At 44.6% G+C, this 19924-nt stretch overlaps 1 protein-coding gene across 1 annotated transcript in view; it reads left to right on the forward strand.

The window, feature by feature from the left end:
• GAB3 (GRB2 associated binding protein 3) overlaps positions 1–19924 on the forward strand; it is a 107922-nt gene that overhangs the window by 17456 nt on the left and 70542 nt on the right. The window lies entirely within an intron of this gene.

Here is a 19924-nt window from a genome sequence, read left to right on the forward strand (position 1 = left end):
CTGGCCCTGTGCCATTCATCTGGCCCACTGAGCCAAAAGTTTGAGCACCACTGACTTCAGTGGCTTATCACTTGCAGCTGCTGCTCTGAAGTGTGTGTGAAGACTGGGGCCGTGGCAATGTGCGATTGCCTTAGTGACAAGTCAGTGAGCTTTAGCCAAGGTTGAGTCATCATGGCCTTGATACCAAGACAGTCCCATGGAGTGGTTGGTACATGATAGTGCTGCCTGTCAACATTTGGAACGAAGTCCTGTGGGAGCAATGAGTACTGAGGACGAAACTCTTCCCTTGCATGCAGTGAAACAGTAATATCCTATAGCAAGCAACACAGAGTAATCCTCAAAGCTTCTCTGATGAGCTGATAGAATTAAACACAATCATGTACCAGTTCAGAGCATGAAGTTCAGACGTGGACAACTGAAAGTCTGCAGGATGCCAGGTCTGTGACTTTTTCAATTTGGACCTATCGATTCCTACAGCTTGACTATATTCCTTATAGGCCTTGTTTATAGGGGTTTTGTACATAAATCATATGCACTATGGAGGGCATGGACAGCTCCGTGACACCTATCCCTATGCCAGATCACACCTTCCTGGGCTGTAGGTTGCTGCCCCACCCCCGCACACACACACACACCATTTACACTATTCAGGAAACATTATGAAATAGAAGGGTCATCTCAGATGCTTGAGAAGATAGAAATGGAGGGGCCTGTAGAAAACCCAAATAAGCCACCATCTCCTCGGGTCTTAACCTTTTGTGATGGTTACAGTACTAGTTGCCGAGTAATACTTAAATGGATGGGGCTGTTTCTCTGCCTCTTCCTTGCTTTTAATGGGGAATCTTTGTCTTTTATTAAACAGTGGACTTGAATGCCAGAACTGAGCTATAGATTTTTCCTTTTTTGGGGTGGTGTTTTGTTTTCTTTTGTTTTTTTAATGCTGATTTTAGTTAGATATGGATCAAATACCTCCAGGGGAACAGAAGTTCTTTATCTTCTAAGGGAAAATCCCAGTGTTCTACCATTGCCAGAACCCTTGGTGTCTTCAGCATCACTGAGACATAGTAATAGTCATTGATGTAGAAATTGTGGTGGGTAGTTGGAAACTGAACACTCGCGCGCACGCGCGCACACACACATGCACTCCTGAGACACTATTGCTGTGGAGGGAGAAAAATCAGTCACCTTTCTGTATAGCATCTGTCACACACTCTGTCTTCACCAAAAGCTGTTGATTTTGGATTATGATGATGATCAGATCATGCTGATAAACAAAAGCAGAGTTACAGAGAAATTAGCGACCTCTTAAAAGAACAAGCTGTCACTCAGCCGTCTCTCGCTTTCTGTCTGATCAGGATCTATGCCCAGTGCAGCCATTTTAGCTTTATGAAGTGTAGGATTTGCATGACTCATCCCCAACAGCAGTGCATATTGCTGAGGACTGAGACACACACAATACAGGAACAGATGCTGGCTGTAGGCTGGGGAATTCTCAGCATTGTTCAGACAGTGATCACAGTGTGCCAAATGTGTGTATTTATTGCCCTTCCTTTTGCTGGAGTACTATGTGGAGTAAGCAGTCTTGGCACTGACTCTGAAACTGGTATGTCTACATCACACTGCATGCCAACGTGGAGATACCTGATCTAGCTGGGGCACTGGGTGCAGTCTAGCTATGGCAGCTTGCTTTGGGGTTTTAAGCACTGAGCTGGCAACAACTGAAATGTTTCTGGTGCTTGTGCTAGCTATTGGTATTTATGCTAGGTTTTTTTTAAAAACTATCTTGGGTATCCCTAACATTATGCTACAGGCTGCAGAGTAGCCATATGCAGTAACCTGTCCCAAGTAGACATGAAGGGAGCTAAAAGAGGTGAAGGCTTCCAAATTGGAGTATGTAAAATTTGAAGCACTGCATGCAAGGAAAAACTTGCACTCTTATTCCAAAATGCAGACAGCAGAGCAGATGGCCCAGCAGATGAGTTGCTATGTATCAGAAATTTGTGTGAGAACATGGAACTCTTAAGAGAGTGGGTGCATACAAGACTTACAGCCTTGCTTAAGCGAATAGTGCAAGATGCAATTCGGTCCAGCGCTGTGGCTTGCAGTCAGACAGCAGGGCATTATCTTCCAGCCTTTCCCTTCCTCATGAAGGTGCTGCATCTCTTTGTGTAGTCCTGAAGCTTCCCAGTTTACTATTCTGCTTTATGAATTTAATGAAGGTGTTAGAGTGAGAGCCCCGGAGGCTTAAATCCATGTTTAAGGATCTGTCCTGGACAAATGATGCAAATCTTTAAACGTGGGTAACTGTACCCAATCTGGCAGAGCATGGCCCTGAAGGAATCAGGAGTAAAATTCTACAGACATAAGCTGCACCAGGTTTTCATCTGTCCGCCTCAAATGTGGGGTGGCCATTTGCCGAGGGCAAGCAGGCTATTATGTGTTCCCCTGCCGTCCATGGTAGCAGCCACTCTGGGATAACTTCATTTGTGTCCCTTCCTGATGCTAGTTCAGCATACAAAAACCAACATAAAGTACATTAGTATTCTTCTGTTGAGAGCCTAGTCATTGGTACCGAGCTAACAGCATCTCTGATCCCTCATGATCTCCTGGAGACTCTTTCAGACCTTGCACTGTCACCTCCTTCAAGACGGAATCATATGTCTCAGAATGGGCTTGGGGAGCACCCAGGTACAAATTGTGATTATTGGTACGGCAGCAGGGCTGACTTTAGTTCTGTACCTAGTTTTCTTGCCTCCAGAAGTGGCATCTGGTGACAAGGCAGTCTTCCCATGGCAAAACAGTGTTTAGAACCAAAGCATTTCCAAGAAAAAGTCTCTTAAGACAGCAAGCAGTAGACATGTGTGTCTGCCTTCCTTCAAGTGTACTATCTCTGGAAGCTTGGTCAGAGCTTAGTTGCTTTCCAACACACCTGCAGAACCGGGCTCTAAATATACTGTCCCAGCAGCATGAAGATGGGACGGTAGTAAATACTAGCACACCTGTGCTAACTTCATCTAGGTCAGTGATTTTCAACCTTTCTTCATTCATGGACTCCTAAAAAATTCCTAAAGGACATGCGGACCCTTTCAGAAATCTAGTGTGTGCATAGCAAACATAAGTAGATAATTATTGGCAAACTGTTGCGTTAAAAATAAAAATACGATGACAGCAACAGTAATATAATTTTGTGAACTTGCCATTTTGTTGCTAGTCCAAATGAGATGGTTGAGCTTGCTTCTTGGCAGAACACACATGAAAGTTTGATAGGATAGGTGCCAGTTTCAGTCTTAGATCTTCTTCAACATCCAGTTTGTTGCAATATTTCATTTTCGATACTAAGGCTGAAAACCTACTTTCACATAAGTACATAGCGGTGAACAGCCTCAAGACTTTAATGACTGTTAGATAAGGGTGCTCCTTTTTTATTTTCAACCAGAATCAAGCAAGTAGTTCCTGCTTTCAGATTTCAGTTCCTGTCACAGCATACCTGGAGTCACTGCTCTTCTTTAGCTGTTAGACAAGACCTAGAGTTGCAGTCTGCTTCAAAGGGATTATGTATCAACTTACTCTCATTGCTCATTTCAGGAAAGTGCTGGCAAAGAAACCCAGAGTTGAAGCATCTTGATGAAAGCCACAATGTACAGTCATCTGCGCACACAGGCAACCATTCACCCAGGGATTCCCCCAGATTGCCATCTCAAACCCCTACAACATTCACATGTATTAGATGTGTTGTAAAGCTGAAAAGGCAGGGCACAGACTGAGCTAGTAGCGATCTCTATACCCCACCAGACTTTTGCTGGTGGCCTCCCACCAGTTTTGTAGGACCTAACCTTTCACTAAAAATATGTGCAGTTCTTATTGTTCCAAATAAAGCTTTCCATAAGTGCCTCAAGACACTGCCAGTTTTCCCAATGGAAATTCCATCCAAACTGGTATGTGCGCTCTATCTCTCTGTCTGACATGCAAGACATGCATGCACACGTACATGCACACACACACCTGTTACAGTTTGTAAATTGCTATGACCAGGCAAGCAGAGGGGGGGTCCTGGTGCTGGGTTACCTGCTGCTGGCGCTCAGGCGGCCTCTGGCCACAGGGAGAGCTGGAGCAGCAGCAGCAGGAGCCCCAGCAACAGGAGCATTGGCAGAGCTTCCTCTTCAGGTGGGGCCTCCATCTTTACAGATACCTGGACTCCCTAGACGTGCTCCACAGGAGGTCCGCGGACCACAGGTTGAAAACCACAGATCTAGATAATACAGAAAATAATAGAAGACAATGTGCACAGACTTCAGTACGTGTTCTCACCACCACTTTTATGCTTACTGACTAGATAAAGCTCTGATAGGTGTGTTATTATGTGCTACAGTCCCACCTTTATACTGCTGGGAGATTTACCCAGATAGGTTCTGTAGGAGTGTTTGAAAACACCTAGACGACAAGGTTCCTTGATACGTTTTATTGGACCAACTAAATAGTTGGGAAAAGTGTTCTTTGGAAGCTTTCAGGCACAAACACCCTTCTTCAGGCATAGGGCGAATGAGACCGTGCTGCTATTTTGTGAAAATATCTAGGGCTCTCCCCAAGTTTCCAAGAGTTGCTAAGCCTCAGGGAAGGCAGGCACAATTATGCGCTGCTCATTGTTTTAAGATCTACCCTCTGTCCCTTTTGGTCGCTTTCCCCAGATTCAACCCACTTCTCTGTCTCTCCAGGAAGTGATTTTTAACTAGTTATTCTTCTCTTGATCACTAGGCTTCTAGCCTTGCCAAAACAGCTTTGGGACTACAGCTGCATATAAGCATCTTCACTGCTTGGCCATTGTCTTATAATCACCCCACATTAAGTATTTGTTGGGAAGGTGCTTATCTGGAACTGTTGTGTTGCCTCTTTACTTGTTTTTCCAGCAGTTCCACTTTTAACCTATAGCATTATGTTCATACTGGAAAGCCCAACAACCCAATATGGCAATATGAGAGTGATCTTGTCACCTGTAATGGCGTGGTATTCAGAATCTGGGTATACAATCCCGTGATAATTTCATTATGTGGAAGTTCCATGCACAACACTGTCTACCTGAAAAAGCCATAATGTTGTAAGCTGAGGTTTGAATTTCAACTACTGTAATTACACCATTATAGCCCCTACATGGACCTTATTCTAGAAAAAGAGCAGCTCCTTGGGCTTTTCTTAAATTGGTTCCAAGGCAATATATGCTACACCAGAAATAGTCACTGTTCCTCTGAAACAAGTGTTCCTAGTGGAACACTTCATGGAATTTATTATAGCAGCTTAACTATACTTGTCTACATTGGAAACATTTCCAATTTTAAAAGCCCTTTTAGCACCAGAACAAGAGCAATGCAGACAGCAACAGCAGATACTTTCCCGTACCCAGTTCCTCATCATGAGAGAGCTGTTCATTTTTCTTGCCTCCAGTGCCCTTGGGCGAGGATGTCCATTAGGACTAGTGATTTTTATGTTGCGCTGTCCATTCAAAAGTGGACTGAGACCATCAAACTAATTCCATTTCATTTGGTTGTAAGTCAACTTTTGTCATGATCATTCCAGCTTGTCTTTGTATTTATTTAGTTGCTGTGCTTTTTAAGAAAGTGTGCCTAAGATCTGAACTTTTTACAAAGCAATAGGTAAATGAGTGACTGATCATGGTTCTGTTTGTTGTATTTTTAACAGGTGTTTAGTAATGAACATGGTATACTCCGGGCTCCCCAGAAGAAATACTTGTCAGAAAATGCAGTGGCAAGACAGTTATCTTCCAGGACCAAATTTTCTGTGTAAAACAGGGAGTGGAACTATCTATTTACATCATTAATACAGTGATAATAATGATGCTTTCCAAAGTGTGCTTTATGTTGGGGCTGTGAGTCCAAGTAGAAGACTATTCATGAACGTTGCATGCCCCCGGAGGCCGGGGGGGCACAGTGAGCTCCCGCAGGTGGTGGCTGTTGGTGGTGGGGCCGGCAAGTGGCAAGTGCCAACCAGCGGTTGGTGACCACCCATAGACACTTCCAGCAGCATCAGCCATGGCCAGCAGCAATTGTGGACTGCCCACAGCTGCTGCTGGTGATGTTGGCAGCAAGGGCTGGGGTGGCAAGCGGCAACCACTCGCAGGCACTGCTGGCGGTGTTGGCGGTACCTTTTCACAGGGGGTGCACCTGCACGTGCGTGTACCCCCTACGCATTGTCAATGACTATATTAGAGATAGATCAGTCTATAAATATAATTTGATACAAGTGCCTCACTGAGAGGAAGCGGAGGGGTGCTTTACAGTATGATATCGCTCTGAATTAGTATTACATTAGAAATAAAATCAATCCTCTGGACATGTGTGTTTGTCGTAAAGCAGTTAAACAGGAAATAGTGAAACCCATCCTGAAATTTACATCATTTTTTCTTTCACAAGATACTTAAGAAATGGGATAGTTAGAACACATTTTTTTTCTGCAGCTTGAGGCAGTAATGACAGTCTGCCACAGGGGTCAGCAACATATGACCTGCAGGCTGGATCTGGCCCATGGAGCCGCTGAATCTGGCTGCAAAGCTGGAGGGCTTTGCCTGTACCTACACCACTGCCACTTCTCTCAGTCTCCACCCAGTTCCCTGGCTGCAGGGAGAAACAGCAGCAGCACGGTTGCAGTTTGCAGCTCCCCAGCTGCAACACGGCCCCCCAGCACCGGCTACAAGAGCCGGGGCCGGCTGCAGCCGGGAGGCTCCAAACACCTGTGCCGGGCTCCGGCATCAGCTCAGAATGGGCGGTGGGGAAGGGGCCTGAGGCAGCGCAGCCCCATCTCTCCCCAGCTCCCGGCATGGAGGCGATAGCAGGGTTCTGGAGTCCGGCGCAGCTTTTTGTAGCCAGCCTGGGCTCTGGGCAGCTGCAGCAAGCGGTGGGCAGGCTGCAAACAGCTGCGCCGGGCTTCACTGCTCCGGCATCAGCTCCGTGCTGCCAGCGACTGCATGGGCACCTCGGAGCAGGCTGTGCTGCCCCACTGTCCACTCCAAGGTGCATATGCAGTCACTGCCAGCACGGAGCTGATGCGGGAGCTGTGAAGCCTGGCACAGCTGTTTGCAGCCTGCCCACCACTTGCTGCAGCTGCCCAGAGCCCAGGCTGGCTATAAAAAGCTGCGCCGGACTCCAGAACCCTGCTATCGCCTCCATGCCTGGAGCTGGGGAGAGATGGGGCTGCGCTGCCTCAGGCCCCTTCCCCGCCGCCTGCTCCGATGCACGGGTACTCACGCGGGTACGGAGCTGATCCCGGAGCCCAGCACGGGTGTTTGGAGCCTCCCGGCTGCAGCCGGCCCCGGCTGTGGGGAGCTGCTGCCAGCTGGGAGCCCGGGCTGCTCTCAGCAGGCAGCTGGGATGCTGCAAGCCCTGCTGGAAGCAGCCTGGGCTCGGTCGCTGGCAGCAGCTCCCCACAGCCGGGGCTGGCCATGGCATGCCGAGTAAAATGGCCTTGTGTGCCATGCTTGGCACGCATGCCAGGGGTTGCTAACCCCTGGTCTAATTAGGGGGGAGGTCATCTTAAATTCATCTGCTCATCACTGCAGTGGGAAAAGCAGCAGGTGGGGGGAGGCAGGCGGCAGGGGAATCAAGCAGCCTGGCCCACACCCCTTGTCTCCCTGGCTGCACTTCCAACTACAAGCCCTGGTTGGGGCTCCAGCCAAAGCCACAGCAGCTGCCTGCCTTTCTGCCTTGCACTTAAATCCAAGATAAGGATCTCCCCCCCATGTTAGGCGTATTCAACAAGTCCAGTGGTTAAGCTGGTCAGCTCCAGTGATAACTGTGTTGCTTTACATAGTCAAATAACATTTTTGATAGTAGGAAACAAGACTGGCAAAGAGGCATTGTTCTTATTTTGCAATGACATCACTCTCTCCATGGGCCTGATTCTTATCCAGCCTAGGCTCCCACTGGCTTTAACAGGAGTGTTGCTTGCATGAAAACAACAGCAACAGGTCTAAACTGTTCCACATAAAAGATGTTTGGACATCTTCTGAGCTAGCTTTATAATACAGAAGATCTATCTGCCCGACTCCAGGCAAGCCGACCATCTCCACCAAGATAGACTACAAATGATAAAGACGCTCTACTTGGGCGTAGTCTTTAGTTATTTAACAAGTCATATTGGCATGAAACTGTAAACCACAAAGTATAACATTTAGCATCTTTGGTCATGCAGAGCAGTTAGTTCTTAGTAAATTATTGTAGTACATGCTGCTATGGGAGTGAAAAGAAAAAAGACCTTTTTTTAAAATTGTGACTGTGATTGTCTCTTCTGTCTTGCAAGAACAGTCTTGAGTAAGGGCAGAGGATATAGAAAATGTTGTCTTGAGGTCTTGTTGACAGTATTCTGACTCTTTAGAAATTCGTTCTAATTGTGCACATTTACAACTTTAACAAAACAAGACAGATTTGAAAAACACTAGTTAAATATTGGAAAAAGATCCCTTGTTTTATACTGAGTATTACCTCTTTGTGACTTCAGAATAAGGAATCTGGACCAGGCATTGTGCCTCTCTGCGTCTGAGAATAGGCTACCAGACACTCCTAATTAGTCAGCAAATACCAGGCTTAGGGAGTGAGCTAAAAGAAATGCAGAGAAGTCAAATGTTCATTAAAAAAACAGCAAAAGTGTTGACTTGCTGAACTTGCAGTGAGAAAGTTATGTCAGCATGACAGTTTAGAAGCTTGTTCAGCATCTGAGTTGGTCCCAGAAGCCTCTTTTAGCTATGTGGAAAGAAGATCTGAGATATGCAGATAGCGCTATCAGTAATCCTACTTTTAGATATCGTTGATGGCTTTGCCACAGCCATCCTGCTCTTTGGAAACTCCCATCAGCTCACTCTTGTTTCTGATCTTGCTAAGCTTTTTCTGTCTGCTTATCACACTCTGGCTGAAGTGCAGAGTCCATGGTGGCTAGAGACTGAGTTTGATGGAGCAGGGAGGACTCTGCTATATAGTTGTAAGTACTGGCTTGACCCTTCTATAAATTCAAGTAATGATGGTTCCTTCTTTCAGGATGCAGTTTTGTTGAGGGGAAAGCTGGTCCTTACAGCATCTGGCCACAGCTGAGTCCTGGCCTCAGGTAGCGGCTGTATGCTCTGAAGCCGACCCTGACTGATTACATCCTATTGCACCTGATGTAAATGGATACAACATCATGCTAATTTGCCTCTGTTGACTGGAGCAGGAAAAGCAATAGACCCCTTCACCTCCCATGCTGCCTTCCATCGTTCTCATGGTTAATACTAAAAGCCATGTGGAGTTCCTTAGATAAACAGCTGTGTGTGTGGGCCACCGCTAGTGGCTGTGTCATGGAGAAGACAGATGACCAAAGGCACAAAAATGGCAAAACAATAGGTGTTGGTATTCTTGCTATACCCCTTCCTTGACTTGCTTTCCTTTCTAACATGTCATGGGAAAGGGATTCTAGAGTTGCATTTTTAGACCCGAAACACATATTGCAGCTTTCTCTTGGTTCTCTAGATTGACGGAATATCTAGGATACTTTTGCTGAAGTGTCAGGGATTTTCATTCTGATGTGTAAGAGAATGAAGGAAAATTGCTCTGTGTTTGTTTCTTGTTTCTTACCCTTGGAAGCTCTTATTGGACTTTACTGACAAGTTTTAAGCTGATTAATGATGGGCTAACTCTTAAGCTATCATCTTCATCAGTGAATTCCCCCATCAAGCACCAATTTAAACCCTTTAAAATGTTTTAATCGGAAGCATAGCAAAATGTTTCATTCCTCTCCAACTTGTTCTGCAGACCACAGGTCTGATTCAATGTGCATTGAAGCGAATGGGGTTCTTTCCACTTCCATGGACTTCAGTTCAGGACCTGTTCAAAGTATTTATAGAGCCTTTGGAGAAGCCTTCTGCTCAGTCTGTCTTATTTCTAATTATTGAACTCTAGCAATTTGGCAGGTGAAATTACCCAAAGCTGTGTTTTCTGGTCTTTGATTTAAACACTGATAAAAATTTAAACTCATAAAAATATTATGCTGGCCGTTTGAATCTTGTAGAATATGTATTTGATTCTTTAAGGCATAACAATTAATGAACAAAGGGCCTGAAAGAACACTAAAGCAAAAAAAAAAAGGGGGTACAGTTCTCATTTGGTAGAAATAGAAGAATTTCAACTAGCAAAGTGTTTTGAGGAGCATTTATGGAGAGAGGGGGAGCTGTGCAGGAACTTCACTCTTGGTGTTAGACATTAAATTAAAAACCTGCTTCTGGAATTCATGGGTCTCCACTAGAAAAACAAATGCATGTAGGTACTATGTGCTAACTAACATACAATTAGCATGAAGTAAAGTTCTAGTGGACATAAGGTAGTTTCAAGTTCACACAACTTATCCATCAGCTGTACCTCAGCCTGCTCTCTCTGCTCACAGGAAAACTATGAGCTGCTTTGTCTTCACTTGGATTTTACGTTGTTAGGTAATGCAAGTAGGGAACATGTCCTTCTGCTACTGAAGACAAACTCTCATTAAGACTGAGTGCTCCTTATATATAAGTTCCTTTGTGTCCAATGGCAGGACTTGAAGTGAATAAACTCCAGTGGTTTAACTCTACCCACAGGTAAATACAAATCTGTAGTCCTGGGTTGGAACCGCTTTCAAATTACTTGTAATGTTTCATCTGTCTTGGTGCTGGTTTCACTCCTGTCTGCCCAAGCCTGAAATTGTTATTCAGCAAAAAATCATGTAGCGGAGGTGTTTTGTCAGAGTCAGGATTTGGGCTCTTAGTAGAGCCATTTTCTTCCTCCGTTGTGTATGTGGGTCCTTCTGATTAGCTGTGTGAACACACTCCAAGGCAGCTCTTGGTTTAACAAACAATGATGAAGAAGGTACAATAAGAATTGTGCTTAAGGAAGTTAGGGCAGGTAAATTTATCTACCCCATCCAGCTCCTCTTATCTCAGAGACTTTAATTGTCACAGACAATATCATGCAAGTCCCTCATCAATGAATAAAATAAATACACTCCTGGTGACATTGTTGACTTGTTCTCTTTACTATTAAATCTGCCTTACACATTGACCAAGCTCAGGAAATGCAAAATTCAAGATAACACCTCACCCACAATTTGCAGAATACAAACAAAATGCTTGGCAGAAAGACTTGATGACACAGGAACATCTGAAATCTTTTCTGTTGATCTTTACTGACTCACTCAGGGCTCCATGACTTGCCAGTGAAAGGTTATAAATAGCATTTGGAGATAATGATAATTATCAGCATGCATTGCCTGTAGATTTTTATTCTGAACCTCTTTTGCTAATGGCATAAGTATATCAGGTTGCAACAACTGCTTGGCTGCAAAGGTAATGAGCTCCTCATGAATGCCGCTGTCTTGCAGTTTAACTGTCCTGCATTCTCCCAAGCACGTGAACATTTTACCTCTGATGCAACAGATCCAGAATATGGCAGCCATAATTTTCAAGGAAAATTCATCCCCAGGCAAAGTACTTGGCTGTTTATAGAGAACTTAAATCCTTTCGGGGCCTTGTCCTGGTCCTCACACACCTGTGCATTGTTTTTATATTCCAAGATTGTCATTCAGACTTCTGTGGCCTTGGATTAGGGCTGCTTCAGTTTTTAATTTGAAAATTGTATTGCCTTATCCCACCATTTGTATCTGTTCTTTCTGTTCGATGGTTTAAATCAAACAGAAAGTTAGGACAAGTTAAATTGCCAGCTCAGCTGGATGCTACTAATGAATATGATCTTATAAAATGAAAGCCAGAACTCTGTGATTTTTTTGATTTTTTTATTTTAAGGCACAGACAAAAGTTCCCAGGTTTAACTCACAACGCTTCAAAGAAAGTGTCATGAGTTAAACCGATATTCCCAACCCAACAGACATTAGCTATTGGGTTGGGAGAGTGAAAGATCAACCTCCAATTTGGAGCCTATCCAGGGAGAGAGACTGGGTCTATGCAGCCTCTTCCCCTAGCTCTGCCCCCTCTCTCCCAGCTCCTGTGCTGACTCAGGATGGGAGGGGAAGAAGGCAGGGGGGAGAGTTATGTTCTGGGTTTTCCTCAGCCACACTGAAGTGGGGGGTGGATTGGAGCCCCCCATATTAGTGCTGGCTGGGTAACCCTCAGGACGAGCTCTCTCTACTCTCTTCCCCCACTTCCATTCTGAAAACAGTGGCGGGAGCGGTGCTGAGCTGTGTCAGACAAGCCCTGTTTCCAGCACGCAAGACAGAAGTTAATGAAGGCACTCTGCTTTGGAGCACCGTAATCTGAATCCTCATTACATGAGTGTTTCATGGGATCAGGCCCTTTAAAAGCACTCTGCAGCTGTGCACTTGTATTTGGTGACGGCCATAGAGCACTTTCAGGGAACAGACCATGCAAAAATTGTCACTTCTGTCTGTGCCTAATTGAGCAGTATCTGTAGCATGTCTTTCCTTCTCCATTAGGCTTCCTCACCCAAACCAGTGCTAAAACACATGGAAGTATTTTTTTCACTGCTGGCTTTTGCTCCTATTGTTGGGCCAGGTGTTGCTGTCATTAATACTGATATGTACAACAGTGGTGTCCACCTGAGTATAACTGGAGTCTCTCCAGATTTTACAAGAAGATAATGGAGAGTATAATTTGGCCTGTTATTAATTGTAGTGAAGAAACACTTTCTGTTGCCAATGCTATTATATTGCGTTGTGAACTCGTGTACATTATTAATACTTAGAAGACTTGCAACATTCTGAGCTACACTTCCTGTTTTAAAGATGCAAATTGGGTAGTAGCAAGTCCACTGGTGATATTTTTATTACATCTGTTGGAAAATAAATAGCAGATGTGAGTCAGTCCAAATACAAGAGCAACTGAAAGGCCCTCATCAGACCAACAGCCTAAGCCTTCTGTTGCTGGCACTGATTTAACTAATCTGGAAGACCCTGGGACAGATCATCTACTTGCACCAGTGAAGGGTCTGCCCTCCTGGAACTGAATCAGAAAGAAAAGAAGATTGAGCTGTAGTTGATAGGAGCAGAATAAGTGGCAGGGGAGATGGTGATAGGTGTTGCGGTGGATGTAGTCTTCCTGGACTTCAACAAGGCCTTTGACACGGTCTCCCACCCCATTCTTATTAAAAAACTAGGCAACTGTGGCATTGATGCCTACACAGTCAGATGGATTGCAAATTGCCTGATGGGTCATACTCAGAGGGCACGGGTCATTTTGGACCTGAAGGGAAGTGGGCAGTGGAGTCCCCCAGGGCTTGGTCCTTGGGCCCGCACTGTTCAATTTCTTTATTAGTGACTTGGACAACGAGGTCAAAAGCAGCCTGTTCAGATTCGCTGATGACACCAAGATTTGGGGTGAGGTGGGCATGCTAGTAGGGAAGAACAGATTACAGCAGGACCTGGACAGGTTACAGGGGTAGGCTAACGAAAATAGGATGGGCTTCAATACAGACAAGTGCAGGGTGCTGAACATGGGCAGTAGGAAGCAGCAGCACACTTATAAGCTAGGAAACTCCTTCCGTGAGAGCACGGTGCAGAAAGAGACCTTGGAGTCATTATTGACTCCAAGATGAACATGGGCCGACAGTGTGAGGTCACGGTCAGCAGGACTAACTGTACCTTGTCATGCATCCACAGATGCATCTCAAGCAGGGCCAAGGAGGTGATCCTCCCCCTCTATGCGGCACTGGTCAGGCCGCAGCTGGAGTACTGCGTCCAGTTCTGGGTGCCGCACTTCAGGAAGGATGTGGACAGCATGGAGAGGGTCCAAAGGAGGGCCACCTGCATGATCCGGGGACAGCAGGGCAGACCCTACGAAGAGAGGCTATGGGTCCATAACCTATTCAGCCTTCACAAAAGAAGGCTGAGGGGGGACCTGGTGGCCATCTATAAACTCACTAGGGGGGACCAGCAGGTTTTGGGAAAGACCTTGTTCCACCGAGCGCCCCTCCGGGGTAACAAGGAATAGCGGCCACAAGTTGTTGGAGAGTAGGTTTAGACTAGACATCCGAAGGCGCTACTTCACGGTCAGGGCAGCTAGGATCTGGAACCAACTTCCAAGGGAAGTGGTGCTGGCTCCTACCCTGGGGGTCTTTAAGAAGAGGCTTAATGTCTACCTGGCTGGGGTCATTTGAGCCCGATTTTCTCTCCTGCCCAGGGCAGGGGGTCGAACTTGAAGGTCTACAAGGTCCCTTCCAACCCTACATCTATGAATCTATGGATACATTGTAGAGGGAAAATAAAATAATCAAACATCTTGAGTTCTATCAGGAGAAATTTGTATGGGTGCATCTACACGTTGCTGTGCTTTAGTATTTCCTTTTGGAAGTACTAAAGCACAGCGCAGTATGGGTGGTTACTAAGTCCTGCATGCGGCACAAGGTTAACTTTTCTGGCTGTATCACCATAGCAGCACACTATACCCAGGGAGCATGCCGCTACACCAACATAGCTGATGATCACATGTAGACATGTGATCACTACATTGCCATAGTATGCCGTACGGCAACGTAGCACGTTGCTACGTCTCTGTAAGGCGATGAGTAGATGTGCCCTATAAGGCAAAAAAAGCCTGAGCAGACTGTTCTGGATAGACAGGTAGCCGATTAAAAGTATGTATCCTCTGCTTCTTCTCCACACAGTCCCCAAGTTCCTTGAGAGGTTCAGCACATTTTGTGTTGCTAGACACACATTGGTGCAATGCGTGGTGAGGCTTCATAAAGGCAGTACTCTAGCCTTTGCAGTACAGCTTTGAATCTGCTGCCATGCAAACTCCTTGGCCGCCACAAATAATAAGTCATGGAATTAAACAGAATCGCAGATGTGTTTTTTGGTTTGTTTCCTATTTTGTTTGGTTTTTTCCTTGAAGGAAAAAAATATCCTGAGACCAAACTATCAGTAAGAACAGAAGCTTTAAAAGTTGCCAAGTTAGTGTTCTCCGAATAAGTTTTAATGGCTGGTGGGCCACAATTTCCAGAAGGCCTCTCCCAGACCCTTTCAAGTATTGTTCCTCTGACTATGGACTAGGTTAAGCAAAAAGATGGTTGCTTACCCTTGGCTAGGAAGCTAGCTATTGAACAGCTGTCACCCATTTAAAGCTTAAATTATTAATTAACACATAAGAAATCTCAAAACCAAAACCTGCAAGTGTTTTTTGTCATCAAAAGAAATCCTCTGATTTTTTAGCTTAAAACATATTTTGATGTAAATTGAAAGAACTAAATTGAAAACCTTTTTATGTGGTAAAATTCAAAGCAGGAGCTTGTTGTAATGCGTACCGGCACTAAGCTATGAAAATGCTCTCAAAGACATAAACCACAGAGTTGGAAATGATGCCTCTACCAGGCCAGCTCAGATTTCATGCCTGATCACACAACATGAATAAATAATTGGGAAAGTACTTTCTGAACTTGTCTTTCCTGGGAGGGCAGGGGGAGAATGTGATCCATAGTTTATCTTTGGAAAGCATATTAGAACGATTAAAATGAGCTCAGCATTGTTCATTTGCTGCATTACTAGCCAGTGGCCTTGTGGACAGCCCTTTTTGAGCCATACAGGTGAAAATATTCATGAAATTTAATACTCTGTACAATTTTTACTTATCAAGGGCCAGATTTTTAAAGGAACTGCAGCTTCTAGAGATGCAGACAGCTATCTAATGTGCCTTTCAAGAGCTCCCAAGCTGGTTAGGTGTCTAATTCTGAGTAATCTGTGACGAAATTCAGTTTCCTTAGACACTTTAAACAAATTCAGTAATTGCATATCTATCTCTTGAGGCACCTGCATAAATACCTGTGAACATACCTAGCTGTGTACTTACCAGCGGTCTTAGCTCTCTAAAGAATTTTTGTTTTAAGAGTCCTTCTCACCCTATGATTAGGGCCCAGGACTGAGTAACAAAGACCTTTTCCTAGAACTGCTATGAATTCACTTGTGTCCCTTGCTCTAGTCACTTAATCTCTCAGACATGCCATATCTCAGATGAAGTTAATATCACATTTATTCAAATCCAAGACAGTTTTCTTCCTTGGGCAGCATGGGGCCTCAGATCCAAAGCCAGAGCTGAGCCATTGCCTGCCCTGAGCTGGAGGAAGGGGCACAAATTTATAACACATTTATAATTTGCCATATCTAGAATCTAATTATGAGTGGGAGGAGGTCATCTTACATTCAGAGTTGTCTTGGATTCAGGTAGATACAGTAATGCCTACCTCACATGCCACTTGGGAATTAAATACTAAACACTGCACATATGAAGCACGGGAATATCATCGCAGATGAGCATTAAAGTAAGAACTGCAGCATTTCGTGTAAACACTGGCAGGCTTACAGTTCCATGGGTTTTCCTAGACTCCCATCAGTCATGACTCACTGGACTGCTTCGCTAGGCTTCTCCAACTCATCAAGGCTTTTGTCACATTTTTTTTTTTTTTTTACAGGAACCGGGAAATAAAAGCCCAAAGAGCCCTGACACTGTAAACTGGCTACTGCTCTCCTGCTTTAATGAAAGCCAATCTGATTTGACCTCACAGAGATGCGGTTTTGCTGCATTCTGTTTTAGGACTATTTAAGTATGTTATTTATGTTGCTGTCTGCCCAAAATACACAGTTTCAAATGTAAACTGTGAGTCACAAATAAAATACATAGAACGTGGCCTGAAACTTGTTCTTTCTGGCATCTGTTCATAGGCATTATGCTGTCAACCTTTATTGGTGCTCCAGTGGCATTCAGATTTATTTTGTTTTCCCTTGCTGCCCATTCTGGGACTGGGGGGGTCCCTTAGGAAAGTGCCAATCTGGATGTCAAAGGCATGTTAAAAATCAGTGCTAACAAATTAGGATGGTTGGAAATTAGCTGCTTTTGCCTCCTGCTAATCTGAAAGTTGTTTAATGGAGCTATGATTGTTCCATCTAACACAAGTATTCAGGGATGCTAAGTAGAAGCAGGGGCATTGTCATGAATCCTGCTTACAAATGTGATTTTTTTCCCCCTTTTTTAAAGTAAATAAAATGAAAGAGGTGGTTCAGCTTCAGAGCTGAATACTGTCAATCCTAGTGCTTCATGCTCCATCCCAGCCCTAGTTTTTATTTATGTATCAGCTATTTAGATTGGAAGCTTTTTACCGTAAGGGTCTTCTCTTCATGTCTAGTATGCAGCAAGCCAGTGATAATGTGAATATAAATATGCTCTACTTCCCTGGTCTTCTCAGTGCAACACTCAGAGCATCTACAACTGTGCTGGGGAGAGCTCTGCAAGGTTAGAGACAGAAGTTACACATAAACCAGTTTAAGTGATTGGAAACCAGTTTAAACCTGTTACAGAACAGAAGGTCAGTGTAGATAAACCACTTTCAAAATGGCCCAAACCAGTTTAAGGTAAACATCAGGCTTAACTAATATAAGTCAAATCAGTGTATGGAACTTCTATCCCAGATCACTTCCTGGTTCAAGTTAACTCAGAGTCCCTCAGCATCCCAGGATGCTTTGCAGCACTTGACTATGCTGTCTGCTCCAGTGGAGCAGGGACTGCCTCACCCCTCTGCCTGCTTCCTGCATCCATCAGCCCACAGGGACAGGGGAGGGGCAGGGGAACAGACCCTCCAGATACTCCTATCCAGGGTCTACACAGCATGTGGGGGAAAGGAAAACCCTGTGGTTGGGGCTTTTCGACCCTCAGCAGTCTACCCTGCTCCCCATTCCCACCTGCTAATTGCTTCAGCTGTTGCCACAGAAAGGAGGGAGAAGAAGTCTTCCTGCCAGGTGCCTGCCCATGCAGCCTAACAAGTAGTCCCTGCCTTTGGGAGCTTCCCCCTACACCAACACGGCTGTTGCAAGTCTGAGGCAAAAGTAATGCAGGGGAGCAGAAGAATTTCCTTCCACTCCCTGGGGCTACCTGAGACTTGCAGTAGCTAAGGCAAGGGTTCAGAAAGGGAAGAGCTCCCCCCATGCTGGGCTGCACAGGCACCCGGCCAGGAGGACTTCTTCTCCCTCCTTCCTGTGGCAACGGCTAAAGCAATCAGCAACTGAGAAGTGGGGTGGGGGGATTTCACTTAGCTCCCCAGGGCTGCCTGGGCTGGGGACCCCAGGTCGGGGGAAACCTGAGGGGGGGGTTCCCCCAAGGTGGGCCAACACCTGGACCAGGGGCTCCTGAAGCGGGTTGGGGGTATATACTGGGGGCATGTACTGAAGGGGGTTGGGAGCATGTACTGGGGAGCCAGTCTGGGACACTTGGCTGGGTCAGCAATGGCCAGCAAGCTGGGAGATATGCCGTAGCACCCCCTGCCTACTGGCTTTAGTCAGTACAGGCGTCCCCCTGTCTTTCCCAGTTGAAAACTGAATGTCAGTTCAGTTGGTTATCGGTTCAACCTATGCAGTTTAAAGGAAGCTGCCTAGATTGAATTGATTGTGCCTTGGGCTTTTTGACTGTCTGTACTTAGCCCAAAACACAACAGTTTGGTTTTGAGAGGGTCTTGGAGTCTCCTTTGGTTTCACGCTGTACAGGGTTCACTGCTCTTGATGCTGACTTGTGCTACTCAAAGGTAGAAGCAGTTTCTCAAATCCAAGTCTCCCAAAAGATGAAGTCATTCTTTTATGTCATTCTTGGGCACGTCATTCCAAAACTATCTCCTGGTTGCTTGAGCATTTCTAATTCAGTAAACAGAAGAGATTTACCATATGGTTCTTGTGTAATTGGACAGCCCATTTTCAAAAAATAAGCTTAATTTCCCATCAGTGAGAGAGTGCCTTCTGCCTATAGAAAAACATGGGTGAAATATTGAAAGGTATAATAAGTTCTCAACCTCTTTGCAAGACTGAGTAGAGGTCCTTGTCTTCACTATTTATTGCTGCAAAGTGTTTGCATAATGACTGAAGAATGGGAAACATTTCAAAGGAACAATCATATCCAAGTCTTCTATATGATCTTACCTCACCTTAATTGTGTGAATAAAAACCTTCCTTAAGCTATTCTTATTAAAAATATACTTACCTTGTGCTAAAATGGCAACTTTTATACTATTTAAGCCCTCTTTTTTGGCAGTCATTGATATTTTGCTTTTTATTATGCGCCTTTTCAATCTCATAGCTGAGTTTCATCATTCAACTGCCACACATGCAACACTTAATCCCCTTTGCTGTTTGTAGCACACAATTAGGTTTTATTTTTTACCCAGTGTCCTTAATACGCACTTTTACAAAGCGCTTCACTGAAAAACACAGCAAGAAAGAGTCATAAGCGAAGGAGAAGAGTAGGAGGAGTTCAGCTTTCACATCTATATTTGTCTCAAGTGTGGGATGCAATTTAAAATAAAAAAAGAGATAATAATTGGAGTACTGTTGTTTCTTTCCTCATCACTTTGAAAAAGAATATTTGGAAAACTCTCTACTGCTTTAAAAACGTTATTTTAACTGATGGACCATTGCTAGAGTAATGCATTGATTAAAATTAACCTTGAAAGTAAGCTGTGGGTGTCTTTGCTCTTTATTTTTATATATTTGACCAGAAATTGGTTAAAGGCAAATGTTTCTCTGTGGTTTATGCAAGTAAGCAATGAAGGCTAAAAAAGGAAAGCAGTGCCTTCTTTCTATGTACAACCACTGCTTTCAGATACATCTTTTCATTCTGCTTGTACCTATGCGATTGTATCATTTGTACTGTACTACTGTGGGTGGTACTGAGGGTGGGGGAAAGAGGTTGGGGTTGTTTGTTTGTCTGTTTGCTTGACAGAGAAATTCTGCCAATATCGATCATATGGAAACGAGACAGAGGTATTAAAATTAGAGCTTGAGAAGAAACATGCCTGTTTCACTATGGAGCATAACACGTTAGTTATTCAAAGCATCATCAGAGCTTTGTTTTGTAAAAGTAACACCTCTAACCTGAAATGTGGTTAATTACAGAAAACTGTGTTGCAAGTGGTTTCAGGTACTATGC

Source organism: Crocodylus siamensis, chromosome 8 (genome assembly GCF_052110815.1).
Source record: "Crocodylus siamensis isolate JL-2025a chromosome 8, ASM5211081v1, whole genome shotgun sequence".
In the NCBI taxonomy this organism is placed as follows: Eukaryota; Metazoa; Chordata; order Crocodylia; family Crocodylidae; genus Crocodylus; species Crocodylus siamensis.